Source organism: Rhamphochromis sp. 'chilingali' (assembly GCF_963969265.1).
Source record: "Rhamphochromis sp. 'chilingali' genome assembly, chromosome: 6".
Taxonomy (NCBI): domain Eukaryota; kingdom Metazoa; phylum Chordata; class Actinopteri; order Cichliformes; family Cichlidae; genus Rhamphochromis; species Rhamphochromis sp. 'chilingali'.
Window position 1 is genome coordinate 13,036,747 of NC_137933.1, and position 16,322 is coordinate 13,053,068.

At 38.5% G+C, this 16,322-nt stretch overlaps 1 protein-coding gene across 1 annotated transcript in view; it reads left to right on the forward strand.

Moving 5' to 3' along the window:
- Window positions 1–16,322, forward strand: part of glceb (glucuronic acid epimerase b) — a 61,949-nt gene that overhangs the window by 20,211 nt on the left and 25,416 nt on the right. The window contains exon 2 of the mRNA XM_080885703.1: window positions 4,793–4,899. The gene's annotated coding sequence lies outside the window, so the exon portion shown is untranslated. The remainder of the gene's footprint in view (window positions 1–4,792; window positions 4,900–16,322) is intronic.

The following is a 16,322-nucleotide window of genomic DNA, read 5'->3' on the forward strand; positions in this document are numbered from 1 at the left end:
ATCTACAAAGAGTCTGTAAAATGACCTGAAGACTGTGAGTAAGAGCTTTGCCATCCTACAACTACAGCCTGCATGCTAACTATGGCTGTTCGCTGTGGCATTGTAGGTGCATCTGTCTGTCATCTCTCCCTCTATTTAGACCTGAATTATTTAATAACTGGAAGGTGTTGTTAGCTGCAATCTTGCTCATTTTTTTTCCAAATCAAGATAAATCTGAATATGTCGATTCTAAGTGAGCAGCACTATCTGCAGTGACCTCTCGTGGACACCATAACAGTTCAGTTGTGCTAGATACTGAGATAATGAAGACTTGAGTTGTGTTAATTGCTGCTGCTTAACGTTGTTTGTGTATGTTTATTCTCTCATTCCCTAACATATCGCTGGTATCTAATGGTCCGCTCTTACTGTAAGCAGTGTTTGCCTGCTAGCATGAAAAACGGGGTTCACTACAGTCCTGACAGGCAGCCAGGGTATTTGCTGTGCTTCTAAAAACTTCCCAACTCTTATTTACTTTCATCTTGGCTTCCTAATGCAAGCTTGCTTTTTGCTGCCTCCCACTCTGAGACTTATCCTCTCATCCTGTTTTCTTCAGTTTAGAGTTGGAACGCAAATCAGGAGTGGCTCTCACAGAGTTTTCAAAGTATCTGTTTTGTATGGCTTGCGCAGTGACTCCACCTGCCTCCCCAGAGCCTGCAAGTTCTTGTTGCCTCAACCTTTAACTGTGTCACTCTGACACTGACATTCCCACGACTGAATGCAAAAAGCATCTCAGAGTGTAGGTGTATTTAAAGGGTAAGTACCTCATGACGCTCCAAGGGAAATCTAGAAGTATGGAGTTTTTTTAGGGGGGGGATTCACAAATGGAAAATTGTTTCTGCATGAGAAAAGGGAGAGAGCAAACAGTGGAGAACAGCTGCACCCAATCTGGGAATAAGCTGGTGCAACAAAGCTGCATTTCTTTACAAGCACAAAAAAGGGAGTGACACAGCCCATAAATATATGCAAAGCAGCACTAAATAACACCACATTTTACTATCTATATCCCTAAACACTTGTGACAACCACAACGCATCTCTCAGCATGTGACGAAGGCCTTCTGAAACCCTCTTTGTTTGCTAAATCTAGTATGAAAATTACCCTAATGTTTTGAGAGTTGGGAGAGGTTGGCATGGGACTGGTGCTTTGGGAGAATGCAGCTAACACGGTGGCTAGCATGGGCCTCCAGGATTGTATAGAAAAGCCCTAAAAGTAACGATTTTTGTCTTTTTTTTGTTGAGGTTTGCTCTATGCAGATTTAGTTATTCATTCATTTATTTATTCATTTTTCAATTTTCACAGCAGCTACAAGTAAAATCATTCTCTTCTGTTATAGCAGACCATATAAGGATGTACACAGTCCTATTTTTCTCAGTTATCTTTTCAAGGAGTGTTTTGTATATAACAGGTTATTGTGTAAATAATAAAAGAGAAGCTTTTGACTCCGGTCCAACCAGAGATTAAATCATCTGCAGTATTGCAGAGTGGTTCAGACTATTATTTATTTTTGGGATATAGATTCGTCTCCCAAGCAATTCATTTAGATTATACTATGCAGACTATTTTTATCCAGTGACCTTGGAACCAGTTCATACTGATTTTATTTATTTATTTATTTATTTTAACTGTGCGTCAGAATACTTCAGACTTGTGTGTGTTTGTGTGTATGTGTGGGCAGAATGGAGTAGATTATTTGTATGATAAGCAATCGCGTTTAATCAGTTCGCTCTCCAGCTCTGCAAGCAGAAATCTCAGCTAATTGAGCGCTTCACTTTGCAGACGCAGAATTCTTGGAAATTGCTCTGGGCATCAGATGGTCAATGATAGCTGGCTTCATGGTGGCATCCGTGGTGCGATCATTCAATGTTTGGCCAGCCATTGACTCCCCAAAGAAAATGAATGTATTTATGAATGCCCAACAGATGGGTCTCCATCTCTCTCTCTTTCTTTTTTTTCTTTTTCACCCTCACAAGTCATGATAGATGGCTGCATGTGTGGTGGCGCCAGCAAATGAGTAGCGACTTGAGTAATTAATGGCCCAATATCATTCTCAGTCAAACTATCATAAAAGAAATATCCTCAGGATAATGTTCAAAATGTATTCACAGGAGACAGCCATAAAGTTGATGTCCGTGATTCATATGCAAGGTGTCAGCCCCTTGCTTAGGAGAGGTCGATTGAATGGGTCAGTATGTAAAGGCTGTTAAAACGGTGTCAGCACAGAGCAAAGCTGGGACATGCTAAACCGCCTTAAAGAGGAGTTGGAGTGCTGCTCAGCTTCCTCTTCTCTTGATTACACATCCTTAAGAGATTATATATATTTTTAGAACTCATACTGATTGAGCGTTTAACTTCTTAGAATTTCAAATATTGGTGTTTCTTGAAAAATATCTGTCCCTCCTTCAGTCTGTTCTCTTACACAGTATAAACTCATTCATCAAGTCCTTCAAAGCCTGTTTTATAAGATCTGTGCATACAGAGGATTTCCCCTAGGAAATCGGTCACTAGTGTTAGTATTCAATCACCCCCTGAGCCCAAACAGACAGATCTAGAGTATTTAATCTCTCAGTGTAGTAGTCACCTCACTCAGTTGTTAAATACATGACCTTTACTGTTGATGCAGTGCAACAGATCATTTTCCTTGAAGCTCAGTATCCTTCATATTATGTTTTAATTAATTTCATCTGATATACGTGGATTTTTTTTTCCTCCAGCCAAGCCTTTTTTGCCACAATCATAAACCATCTGAGAAGGACAGATAAGGTTTATACACTCTCAAAACACCACTAAAGGCACCTCTGAGCTCAAGTTTACACTGTGCTTTTGGTTCCATTTGATGCTTGAAACGTGTTTGTTTGTGGGTTTGTTTTATTTTTTATTTTTTAAGAAACTGGTTATCCACTTTGGACAGAAGGGTTGCGGAGAAGAGATGGGGAAACATAATGGCACCTTCACAGTCATCTTGAAGCATTTAGTACAAGCGCGTATGTGCGGTTGTCCGTGTGGGTTACAGTGCATGTGCACTAGGCCAGCTACAAAGATGCTTATTCAAGCAAAGCAACACTTTATCCAGATGTTCAGAGAGAGGTGTGTAGAATGAAATGCTGGCATGGCTGTTGCAGGATTCGCTCTGGGAAAAATGAGCTGCTCCAGGCTGATGTTTACTCTCATTTCTTACCATCTGCCTGCAGCACACCTGCCTCTAAAAACATCAGTATCCTCATAAAATAGCCAGAGAATATTGATTAAGACTGATGACATTTCTGTCTCCTTTTCACTCAGGCTTGGTAGCAGTATGCTTTCTTTCAAATAAAAGGCCACAAACACGCATGTCCTGTCCTCCTTTAAAGAATCAAGAGTGTCATTGAAATACTTCATTAACGTATTTTCTTTTGTTTCTTAGCCAGGATACATCTTTTATGGCAACTTGTTATAGACCAGCTGTATGAATAGACAGAATTGTGGCAACACAGGTCATCAGCATACTCGACGATGAAAGCTAAAGAGGAAAAAAGCAAAAATATACTTGCACTAGAGTGGTAGCCATCAGATAGTTTTGCTTAAAATGTTCCCGACTGAGTGATCTAGAAGGATCTACGTAGATACCTCAACATCACTGGGACAATTTTACTCTTGTGTAACTGGATACCATTATATTTTAAAATATTGTAATTGTTGTTGATTTGCCAGTTTCAAATTGTTAGTGGCCTTGTCGTTCTGCGTCTGTCACATTGCAGTTGGCCGTGCACTGACAGAATGAAGCTCTGCTGGTTTAATTTCTTCGATATCTAATTTAATTGCTCTGTCAATAAGCACTTTTCATAAAAAAGATCAATATATTCTCTTTGACGTAGCGATTTAGTACCTTCTTTAATTTAATAGCTTGCCACTGCAGCAGCTAGAAATAAACTAGTAAAATTAATTGCAGAGTGAAGTATCCATGTAACTGCATATTTGGACTGATAGATTGGCGTACATTAGTGACCCTGCAATAGCTGCAATTACAAATATGCATCGGTTTTCTTATCGTAATTTATTGTGCATCTGTGTTTGTAGCATTGATTTAAAGTTATAATTTGCCACATTGAGGGGAAAAAAAAAAAAAGATACACTGGCTAATTTTGCTGCTCTGTGAAAAGGTGGTATTGAAAAGCCGCTTAGGAGCAATCAGTCATAATTTACCCCAGGAAGCGTTTAGCCAGTTAAAGGATTTCATTTGAGCGATGTAGAGCCTGCTTAAACCAGTGCACAGGAGGAATTCATTCTTCTCTACTATCAGCTAATGCTAACTGAACCTTTCCCATTCACATGTGAGTATTTTTACCTGTCTGAAGTGGGCTTGTAACCAACAGCTGCCTAGTGCATTTCACTTGGTGCATTTTTTGCTTTCATGTGACCCTCAATAGCAATAACAGATTTTGGGAAATGAATTTAAAAAAAAATGTTTGAGTAACAAGGTCTGCTTATGAGGCTGTGGGGTTTTTTGTGGCTACATTAATGAAAAATGATTAGAATTGAGTGAAGAGCTCAGTTCAAATAAAAGCAATTCAGTTATATTAAAAAAAGCAGTACATCCCATGAAATCTGTCAGCTTGCATTTAACATGTAAAAAAGATGTTTTTTGTGGAGTATTTATCTTTTACACACCTACACATACATTGTCCTCATCATGCACGCAAAATAAAAAAATATGAGTTCACCTTTGAGAAACAATAGTGACTTTTCATGTTTTGTGTCTCCTTTGTTGGTGTTACAGATACTGCAGACAGAAAGTACCAGAAGAGTGAGCCGGGACAGGACGCTGGGTGAAGTGTGACAGGATGTTCAGCCAGTTGTTTATCTCTTTCTAAATGAATAGAAGAGGTTAGTATCACTGTCCTTACAGACGTCACCGTCAAGATTTAGAGTGAGACAGTTATATTTGTGGTCCAGGAAGCACTGACGGAGGAGAGATTGTTCTTTAAATGACATTTTGTGTAAATATTTGGTTCATGCACGCTCCTTGACTGTGACAAGTTTTAACATTGTCGATATTAAAAAAATAAATAAATAATGAAATTAACCAACACACTTGATGTGCACTAAAACCTCTTCCACATGCAGATTGGTGCTTAACTGCATTACATGGGCAAATTAAATCTGCTCTTATATCCACTGTGAAAAATGGCCTGGTCTCGCTTGTATGATGAAATTATTAGGCATATCTGTTACAAGTCCCTTTAAGCGCTGCATTTCTCTTCTGAAACATTTTTGATAGCATGGGGAAAGACGGAGCTCTTGGAACTAACTGTTCATTTGCTTGCGTAACAGGTAATTGTGCATCTGTGTGAGGATAAAGTGCTGGCCTTGAGATACTGAAACACACCCCCATGCAGCCCTGTTTTAAGTGCTAGATAATCGCACAGCATTTCAATCCACGGCTGATGTTTAAGGCTGTAACTTATATCACATTGTAGTGCTGCGTAAGATGTTTTTGTATGCTTTTGAACTTTAAACCAGTTATGCAGTGTTTCTCTTTAGAGATTGAATTATTCTCTTTAGAGTAACACTAAATAAATAATTGATTCAGTACATGGTGTCCATTTAAATCAGTTATTTAAGGAAGTACTGAGAGACCTACATGAAACACTTACATGAAGAACATCTTGTAATATAGTTGCACATATTCTCACAGCCACATGCTAACATGTCATTAGCATGGAAGTATTCTATGAGTGAAGGCACGAAGTTTGACAAAGTAAACGGCACGTGAACACCACAAAACAGTTCACAACAACAAATCTGCCCAGACAGTTAAATCACCCTCACCCAGCTAAAGCAAACTAAAAAAGGCAAAGTGGGCAACGCTAAAGCTAGCCAGCAGCCTCGGTATGAGCAAGGAATCAAAGTGGTTACAAGGGAAATAATGGAGATGAGTAAAAAAAGGCAAAGGGTCGGTGTCTTGTTATCTGGTGTTATAGTTATAAACATGCTGGAAGGTTATGTGAGTAACACACATTTGTGTAATTACATACATTTCTTGCACCTGCTTTTGCTTGGTAAGCTAAAATATGTTATATGATATTTTAGGGCTGGGCGGTATAATTTGAAGCATGTGCTGTAATGATCTATATTGCGATATATTCTTTTCTTCTGTATATAGATAGAGTATAGAATGCCATTTTAAGAACATTTATTGTGCAAACGTTTTTTTTGTTTGTTTGTTTTTTAATTATAAAACTTTTAAAATGATTTTTAAGATGTAATAGATCTTTTTCCAAACAATGTAACACAAAATTCTTAAATAACAAATAAAAATGAAGATAAATGCGCAAAAATCTTTGAATAAAAAATACATGTAGAATATCAGTAGAACACTAAATTCTAAGTTGTTTAAAATAAAATGTGCCTTTGGAAAAGATCAGTCTGCCGGTGTGTAGGGCCACCTTTTTTTCTTTCCACTTGACTGACTGGGCGTTTGAGGAGAGCGCAGTTTTTGGCTTTTCTCATATTCCAGAACGTGCTTCGTCTCTTCACTATTACTGTCACCCGGCATAATTTGCAGATGATATTTTTCTGCTTAACATCAAACTGCTTAAACCCAAACCCAGGTGCATGTGACCGACGTTCTTCTTCATGGGCACCTCCTCCTCCTCCCCACGTGTAAGCTCCATGCTTGCAGCGATTGCGATGATTTTGACCAGGCACAGTTTGATAGCAGCGGTATAGTAAAAATCTCTACCGTTGGCCAAATTCATATCATTTCTACTCTATACCGTTTATACCACCCAATTCTATGATATTTGTGCCTTTTTCCAGGAGCAGAGCGCTTTATATTTGTTTCAACAAGAGCCAATCCTGTTAATTATAGCAGTTTTAGGGAATATTTAAAGTTTAATTTATTGTTTTGTTATTATTAATAATATTGTTATGAAAATAAAATGTTGCATTGAAGAAAAGTAGTAGTTATAAATAGGGATGGGTACCGGTTCTGACATAAACGGTAGTAACCAGACCGAAAAGCAGCGCACATTTCGGTGCTTTATTTCGGTGCTTTTTTTTCCTGAGCTGTGATACACTTTAGATTCTAGCCAATCATTTTACGTTTCCGAGGATAGTAGGCGGGGCCAGGTACATACGTTCTGTTAGAGCAGAGCTACAGATTAAAAATGTCCAAGGCGAAGCGGTCAAAAGTCTGGCTGTACTTCATAGCAAAATATGCAAACTCAGCAGCCTGCAACAAGTGCTTTAAGCTGATACTGTGATACTGTCAAAGGAGGTAACACCTCAAATCCGATGAAACACCTGGCGACGCATAGCGTTTTTTTTAAAAGCCCAGAAATGCGCCGTATTTGATAGCTTGCTGCGAGACCTCTACTGCGGGTGGGTTGCCTGTTATGCAACATCCCCCAAAAACACGAAGAGGACAGTCCTGGCCCCTAGCCCTGCCAGTGTAGCAGAAATGATGACGGATGATGGCAGCAGCAGCCGTTCTTCTCTGCATGAGTAGCTAATTTACGTTGAGTAGGCTAACCACGTTATTACATTAATGCATGTAAGGTGAACTAGCAAACATCATCATAGCTACATGCGGCTGTCCTCTTGTTTGATGGCAGATACTCCCTTCACCCTGGCTAAAAAGGCTAAAATGACCAAAGAAAAAGTGGAAAACAGTTAAACATGAGAGGTTTAGGACAAAGTTTGTGTTTTTTCCATTGTTTAAGCTCTGCTTCCAGCCAAGAGTGATACCATATATGCCCCATAGCTGCAGAAAAGGCTAACATTGTTATATTTTTACAAAAAACAGCTGAACATGAGAGGTTTTTGGACCAATTTTGTGTTCTCCATTCTTTAAGCACCGGTTTGAGCACCGTTTGAGCACCGGCACCGTTTCAAAAGTACCGATTTGGCACCGGTATCGGATAAAACCTAAACGATACCCATCCCTAGTTATAAATCAGTAACAGAACAGAAGAGAAAAAGTAAAACAGAAGTAGATTTTTTTGTTTTTGTGTGCTGGTAATTATAGTTCTGAGAAAAGAAAATGACAGTTGGCGATCAGCAGGTCACACTTCAATCAGTGCATCTCTTCTTAATATAAGACATACAATGCCATTTCTGCCCATCACTGCTGTCAAGTTATTTGTTCCTCGAAGAAGAAGACCATTAAATAACAGGATAAAATTACAGAAATAAATGATTTATTTATTTTTTTAAATGCTGGCGATGATTTATTTTTTACTTTGAGTTGAAATTACTTGACCCCAATAATCTGCTACAACTGTACACCATAGGTTAGACTTCATTCCCTTATTTTAGATCCCTTTGCTTCTCTGTGTTTAGTAAACCTGCATTTGTTTCTATGGTATTGTAGCACCAGGCATGACCCTGTATTTTTCTCGTCTCCCCTCCATTTGATTGAGAGTTGGCTAAAAATCTCAGCAGACCTTAGTTATAAGCTTTTTAGTAATGACCTGCTTAATCCGCCAAGCAAAGATTAAACACACAGGCGCATTAACTTCAAAGCAGTGCACTCACTTTTCCGCTGCCTCCAAACAAAACGGAATAATTTTGCGTGATGAGGGTTTCAAGGTTTCTCATGTCTGTTTAGAACTGATAGCTGCGATCTACTATTACTGAGTATTTGAAGCGACAGTGATAGGCATACCTTTTCTGGACAGATATTGATATAGGTTTAGGTGAAATGAAGTGTTGTACTCAAGTGACTTCATACTTCTACTTCCTTAACCTCCTAAGAGCCGAACTCTTCCACAGCATGCATTTTAAATTTCTCTTTGATATTTGGACAATATTGGGGCCAGATGAATGTAAAAACAAAGAATTACCAGATTTTTTTTTTCACCTTATTTTTGTTTTTAATAAAAATAAGAGCCACATATGAGGATATTCATTTAAAATTTTGATAGAACAGTAGCAGTATAATGTCCTCGTAAGTGGATATCAGGTCCTTGTAGAGCAAAATTGAGTATTTTGGTCTAAATAACCCAAAATGTGATGTCCACATATATGGACGCCAGGTCCTAGGAGGTTAAATATTGTTATTCTTGGTAACGAAAAAAAAATACTCTCTTTAAATCAAGCTGTAGACTGTATGTAAAGATGAGTCTGAGCTTGAGGCTTGAGGATTTCACCAACCGTCTGGGGTCACCATGAAAGCTACCCGGGTATTCTCACGTGGATGCAGTCTGACATAACAAAGACTTTGCACTAGGGAGTTGGCATGTTAAAGGCTGTTTAATGTCTGATCCGACTAAGTCAGTCATTTGGATTGTCTCATGCCCCTTTACGTTTGTGGTAGCATGATGAGTGCTTTGACCTTGTATAAGTTTAATAGGGGTGGGGGAAAAAATCGATACTGTGTAGTATCGTGATATTTTGTTTGCTAATAATGTATCGATACAGGGACAGCAGAAATCGATATTTTGTTACAAAAAAGGTTTTTGTGCTCAGAGCATGTTGATCCTTTTTTCTGAGGAAGAATCCTGACATTCCTTCACTGTCCAAATGTGTTTAACTTTTTTTTGGCAGCAATAAACATGACAGTTTACTTATTTTACTTTAAGACATGTTTTATTTTAATTTTAAAACTTTTTTTTATTTAATGTAAATTTATATTTTGTTTTAATTTACTTTCAAATTCTTCAGTTGCTGAATGGGCTGCATAGTTTTCATAAATTGCATAGTTCAGAATAGGTATAATTGTACCAGATGGTTGCATTCAGTTAAGTTGGACTAGACTGTAAAACAAACCGTTCAGTTTGTCAACAATAAAACTGACTGAAATGAGAGAAAGACTGAGTGCGAGACTTTGATATTAGATAAAATGAATATTGATAAAGTTTAACTTTATGTACAGAATCTGAATATTGCAAAATATTTTTTTTAAAATTGCAATAATATCGTATCGTGCGTTAAGTATTGTGATAATATCGTATCGTGGGATGTATGGTGATTCCCACCTCTAAAGTTTAACCTGTCTTAAATATACAATTGATTACATTGCTGAGAGAGTATTTACATATCTTGATGACAGATTGTTTTATGTTTGCATGCAAAATCAATTATACATTATAATATTCTGAGGATTATAGGAGTATAGACTGTGCCTCATATAACGGGTGATACACGCAGTTCTGCTGCATGCTCAGCGGTTCATGGATAAAGAGGTAAGTTGTTTATTTTTCCTGTCAGTTGTTGCCTTGAATTGTTCTGTTGCCTACGCTATCATAATCAGGCTTAAAAACACATCCAGAGTGTACACACACACACACACATACACAAACTCCATCACATCTCTGCAGGAGCTAACATGCCTCAGAGCTTCAGCATAAGCTGATAATTTACAGGCAGTCTCAAACCCCTGCCTTACTTTACCCCTGGAGGAAGGCTGTGAAATGCCAGGAGTTTAGTTGAGGCTACAAAAACCTGCACCTCACGCATTCTGGGCTTCTGCTCCAACAGCTCCCCAAGGATATCTCATGAGCACTCAAGCTTTTATTGCTGTGATGACTGCTTGTGACTGTTACCCCTGGAGCTGGAGAAGAAAAACAACTCCATTCACCCATCTGTAAGCCCAACGCCACAACAGTTTTCACTCGGTATAAATGTTGTACATTCTGCACTGGAGACCTGGACCGAGATTTGTAGTTAGTTTAAATTGAAGTCCCCATTCAAGAGATGTGATTTTTATGGGGATTTTTAAGGTAGATTTTCAAGCCTCTGATCTGCATTAGCAGCAGAGAATCTGTGTGTTGTTAGACATACGAGTGCCCTGTGACCCCAGGGACTCGTGACTGTGAATTTGCTAGACCTGTGTGTTTGTGAAGCAGATGTTTTCTCAGCCGACTACAGTGACGACTGTCAGCAGTATCATTTAGGAGTTTTCAGTTGGGTGTAAAGTCAGATGTGATTTACCAGCAGCTTTTTGATTTTACATGTAGTTGCATATACAGTGGCTTTTTATAATATTCTGGTAATTAACAATAACAACTGAATAATATTAATTATACCTGTCAACGTGTGGGTTGTCAGTCTTTGACTCTGTTTGAAAAAAAAAATAGGAAAGAGTGAAAAAACACCAGTAGCCAATGATTGTATCAGAGACTTCTGTAAGGTTTCTTGAGGTTTTGTGGCACCAACAGAAAACTCCAATCTTTGCAAGTTAAAAAATAAAAGTGCCAATGCCTGACACTGGAAAAAGCCGGCGTGTTTGACACATCTGTCAGAAAAAGACGAAAAGGATTCAGTTAATTATATTCTTGCACTCAAGTGCAGAGAGTTGCATCTGTGCAGATTCACTGCTCAGTCTCTACCACACGTTTGCTCACATTTGTATTGCAGGGGGCTGTCGGTACATTAATTGGGTGCTGTGTTTGTGATTCCAGCATTCTTCTAGTCATGTCGAGTGAAGGGAAAATTACTTTGTAAAACTACAGGTTTTGTTCTTGGTCTTGTTGGAATGAAGGATACAGATTGACATGAGAGTTGATGTGGGCAAAAATACAAAACATAATTTCAAAAACAATTTACTGTTGTAAGTTCCTAGTGCCATCGTATTATACTATAGAATATAGAAGAAAAGCCTTCACCTGTACCTACAGTCGCTTCTCATTTTCCATAACCAGAACACTGGGATCCTGTAAGCTGAAAAGCTGCTTTTGTTTTGCAGTGGCTTTCTCCCTAATCTGTCAGGCATGGAAGACTTTTATCCTCCAACAGGATTGTCTTTCACCTGCTGTCCAGCTATATGTGCCTGTTGTAAAGATATGTTTTAGTGTCGTGTACAGTGTAGTTTTCTTCCAGATCACAGCGGTACTGTCACCCAAGGGAGTGCATCTATGCAAAACCTCCGGAGCTTATCTGATAACCAGTGGATTACACAGATGTGTATCGTATAAACAAGTCCTCAGAACGGCTTTTGCTGATCTTCCACCTCCATGCCCTCCACTAAGTAACAAATGTGGATTTCTTAACCGTTTAATCTTAATATCTTTAAGGTAATGCTTAAATAAATAAACTCCATCAAATCGAATCACTGGAGTTCATAGTGCTGAATTCACTCAGCTGTCCCCCGTCAATACCATACAACTACTGCCTGTTCTGCTGTGTCATAGCAGCCATTCATTTACATTAATTCATATGGAAGACATAAACACAAGTCTTTTCAATGATAATTTTAAAAAAACACTGCTGTCTTTTGTTTATTTGTTTTTTCTGATGAAAACAGATTGCTGATAGATAGAAGTGAATTTGGGTCAAAATACACCAGAGACAACGCAGCTAGTGTCTGCATAACGAAGTGTTGTTTTTGTCTTGTAATTAACATAGCGGCAGAGATGATTTGCAAAGAAGTTCATTTGTGGAAACGGAGTCGAGGGAACAATAAATCAAACTAATTTTTTTTGTGTCAACTTGGTTTACATACTGTAATACAGACAGTTCACATTTTTCATTTGGACGGTGTTTTCCAATAAATATAACGCTTCTTCTGACTAAGTGGGGATTCGGACAAAAAGCAGTCCTGTGTTCTGACACAAAGTAACAGATTCTTTGTTTAAAGATTAACTAGAAAAGCAAAAGGTAAACATTTGGTCTGTAAATTATGCGCTCATTTTATATTTCTGCCGTGATCATGACAAAAGAAAAATCATGGTGACAACAGAGAAAACATATGGGCGTGGCTTACATAAGGTGTTTTGATGTGCTCAGGTAAGAGCATGCTTCAGAAGGTGCCCTGTTTCACCTGTTGTGAAAAGACAGATGCCCATTCTTAAAAACTGTTAACTTTCTGATTTAAACATGCTTGATGTTGCAAGTGCTACACCACTCTTTCACTGATAAAATTTCAACACTGTCTCATTTTTCTGCTTATATTTATTGCCAAGAATTTGATGGAAATTAAGTTTTACATTCTAAGGAGGGCATGCTTTCCAGTTTCTTAGAATAAACAGTTTTTAAGTCTCTCGGTTTTCTCCATCTCTGCTGTTATTTACAGTTTTTAGGGGTATTTTGGCTTTCTACAGCTAGTCCCAACCTTACAGAAACGTTGCAAATGCTTATTTGGGTGTAAGACGTGGCAGAGTGCGAAATCTCCTCAGACAGAACATTCATGGTTTGTGATCCGTAAACAAACCGCATCTTGTAATTTGCTCACCCGTGACATTAACCTCTCTTCCAGTGTGCCTACTGTTCTAGCGTGAAGATGTAAATTACGTTTGAGAAATGGGACATGCCTTTAGGTAAACCAAGTGAGCAAGAGGTTTTAGGATACTCCTCATGCTGCCACACTTAAAGCCCATGTATATCCACCTTTAGCCCAAGCCTCAACGCTAGCAACGAATCACTATAAAAAGAGCCTTTTATTTATAGTTGGAATCCTTGACAGGGCTGTTTCTACTTATCTTTCAGGGTGCAGTCCCCAGTCTTTCCGCCTCACATTTTCAACATTGTCAGAGCTCCCATCAGCCTCATCTTTTATCATTGTACCGCGCTGTCATTTCTCTAAATATCAGTGATGGTTTTTAACGTGTGGCAGTAAGTAACCAGCTGCAGAGATGCACCAAAGTCTTTTCTTTCTCATAAAATCCAGCTGAAAACTTTTTCCATCCAGTAATGGAGAAAATACTCCCCCCTGTCGTGCACGGAGCCGCAGCTTCATCTGCTACAGCATGCGTTCCTTCTGTGTTTGTATTTCAAAGCATTTTTTCGTTGCAAGTAATCTAACACTTTAACTTTCTTAAGAGGCCACTAGTGTGATTATTTGACTTTGCAACGCTACAGAAGATTACTTTTGTCCAATTAATGCCCATTGATTGAGCTGACCTTCAGTTGTGGCTAGTTTAAGCTGAGATAGTGAAATGAACTTGGCGAATAGTGATTTTCTCCCTCCTCTGTCATCAGAGGACGGGGCGCTGTCATCAGTGTAATAGTAAATTCTATCAGCAGTAAGCTGTAATCAGTGTGGAGGAAGAGGCGAGGCCTAAGGATGTGTATTGATTTCTTGTTTGCTTGGCGAAAATGTCAGAGACACACAGAGGACATGAAAACAGAAGACTGATGCAGAAAGTAACACGTCTGATTTGCATGCTGCTTTTTAATTCAAAATCTGAAAAGCAGCATATCAACCAAAGTGCACCCAGATAGTTTACTGTAATAAATTTAACATCCATAAGGTGGAAATGCACAGAGCACATAATTTGATACAGAATATAAATGATAGTGACAGTAACCTTTATGTAGATTCAATTAGGGGGGAAAATATCTCTTAAGACTGGAATCAAAAATGTCAATTTAAGACATGAGAGATGGTTTAAACCTTTTGAAAGGGTAATTGAGGAGAACCTCTAAGGGACCTGCAATATGGCCTGAGCAGGATGCAATGCTTTAAAATTAAACAAAATGACCTTAAATTAAATTTTGTCTGCAGCGACTGATGGTAAGCCAGCATCAGGAGGATATGGTTTGTTTTGCCTCTAGTATTTATCTAAGCAGAAGTTGAGCATTGTCATGATGGGAAGTGCATGTCTGATGTATTGAGGTTAAGTGATCATAAAGGTGTGGCTTTGATTTTTAAAAGAGTTTTTTGCAGTGTCGTCCTCATTTTGTTTCATTATAAATTCAGAGTCACATCTGTTACATCTGTGCTCTTTATCCAGTCCTAAAGGTCACTCACTGCTTAGGCAGAGACACCGTTTAAGGAGAAGTATGACAGTCAAAGAGTGATGATGTGAAATCTGTGGGAGAACTTTGCAGCAAATATTGTTGTACAAGTGTAACTTCAAGGGGGGTAGACTTTTTGACTTCACCAGATTTGACTGTTTATTCTACAGATCCATATATATATCCATAAAATATAATAAATATATATATATATATATATATATAAATTATATTTTTTTTAACTCTGTGACCTTTGAAGCTCGATAAGTCCCTGGAGGTGTTTACTAAAGGACTTTGGTTTAGTTCAGCTCAGGTCATTATGAGATGGACTTAAGAAAAAGAAGCTCCCACCTGGCACTAACCCACTACCAATGACCGTCTGCTCTTCACTAGTTCAATTATATTTAGAAATTAAAGAAATTTGCAGTTTAACTCATTCACTGCCATTGTCGTCTATAGACGTCAATTGAAAAACTTACGTTGACTGCCATTGTCGTCTATAGACGTCAATTGAAAAACTTACGTTGACTGCCATTGCAGTCAACGTAAGTTGAACTGAAGCCCACCAGCAGTAAAAGTAGACCTGCAAGGAGGTGCAGGGTTTGCGCACGTAAGGGATTGCGCAGTGAGACAAAAATGTGGTGCAAGTCTTGTTGTGTTTCACTGCCAGCCATTTTCAAATGGCTGGCAGTGAATGAGTTAAAATACAAGATTTATTTTTAGTTTGGTTATAAAATTTTATTTAAGATAATCGTAATTGTAGTAACTGTGTTTCTTGGGCAGGAGCTATAACTTTCCGGAGTCCCTGCTGGTTGCTTGGCAACTGCTGCTGGCCAAGAAGTAGCCCAGCATATATGTAAGCTACTGTGGGAGTTAAAAAGCTATAACATTATTATTAGTTAGATTTAAAGGTTCTGCTTGGTGGATTCTGTGATCTGAGCCAGGCGAGCTACTTCAGACGTGATGTGGACTTAAGCTGGCTCTTACTGCATGGAAAGCTCAACATATTGTACTACCCCTTCATATGCAGGTGTCCTGATTAGAGGAGTTTGAGTTGCAGTGAAGACCACAATTGACTCGATGCAAAAGAGAAGGGAAAAATAAAAATCAGTTAGACTACACAAAATTATTTTTTTCTTCACATTGTTCAGTCTTAATTACAACATGAATGCACCAGCTCTGTCTTCAGGTGCTCGTGACTCATCCACGGCAACACGGCCTCCTCACCAGACAAAAGTAGGCAAAACTCTGTGTTTGACACAAATTACAACATGTCATCTATTTAGGGAAAATTGTTCCAAGCGGCTTTCACTCAGGTTTATCTGGAGTTTGATGATCTGGTGAGAGAATCACTGGAGAACAGTAGCACTTTACACTCTCCAGGCACTTACACACTGTGACATTCACCATAAAGCTTGGTTATGTTCTGACTTTTTTTTAGTGCAATAATGACCTCATTCCATTTATCTACTCAGTGCAAGTGCTATTAATGTGAATCAGCTGACTTTACTCATTTGTAAAATTGAAGTCATTGTAAAAGATCAGAGCAGTTATGTTACTCACATGCACTTAAGTAACCACTTTAGTCAGCTCTCTCCATTAAAGCGATTGTAAACGAGGAACAAGGT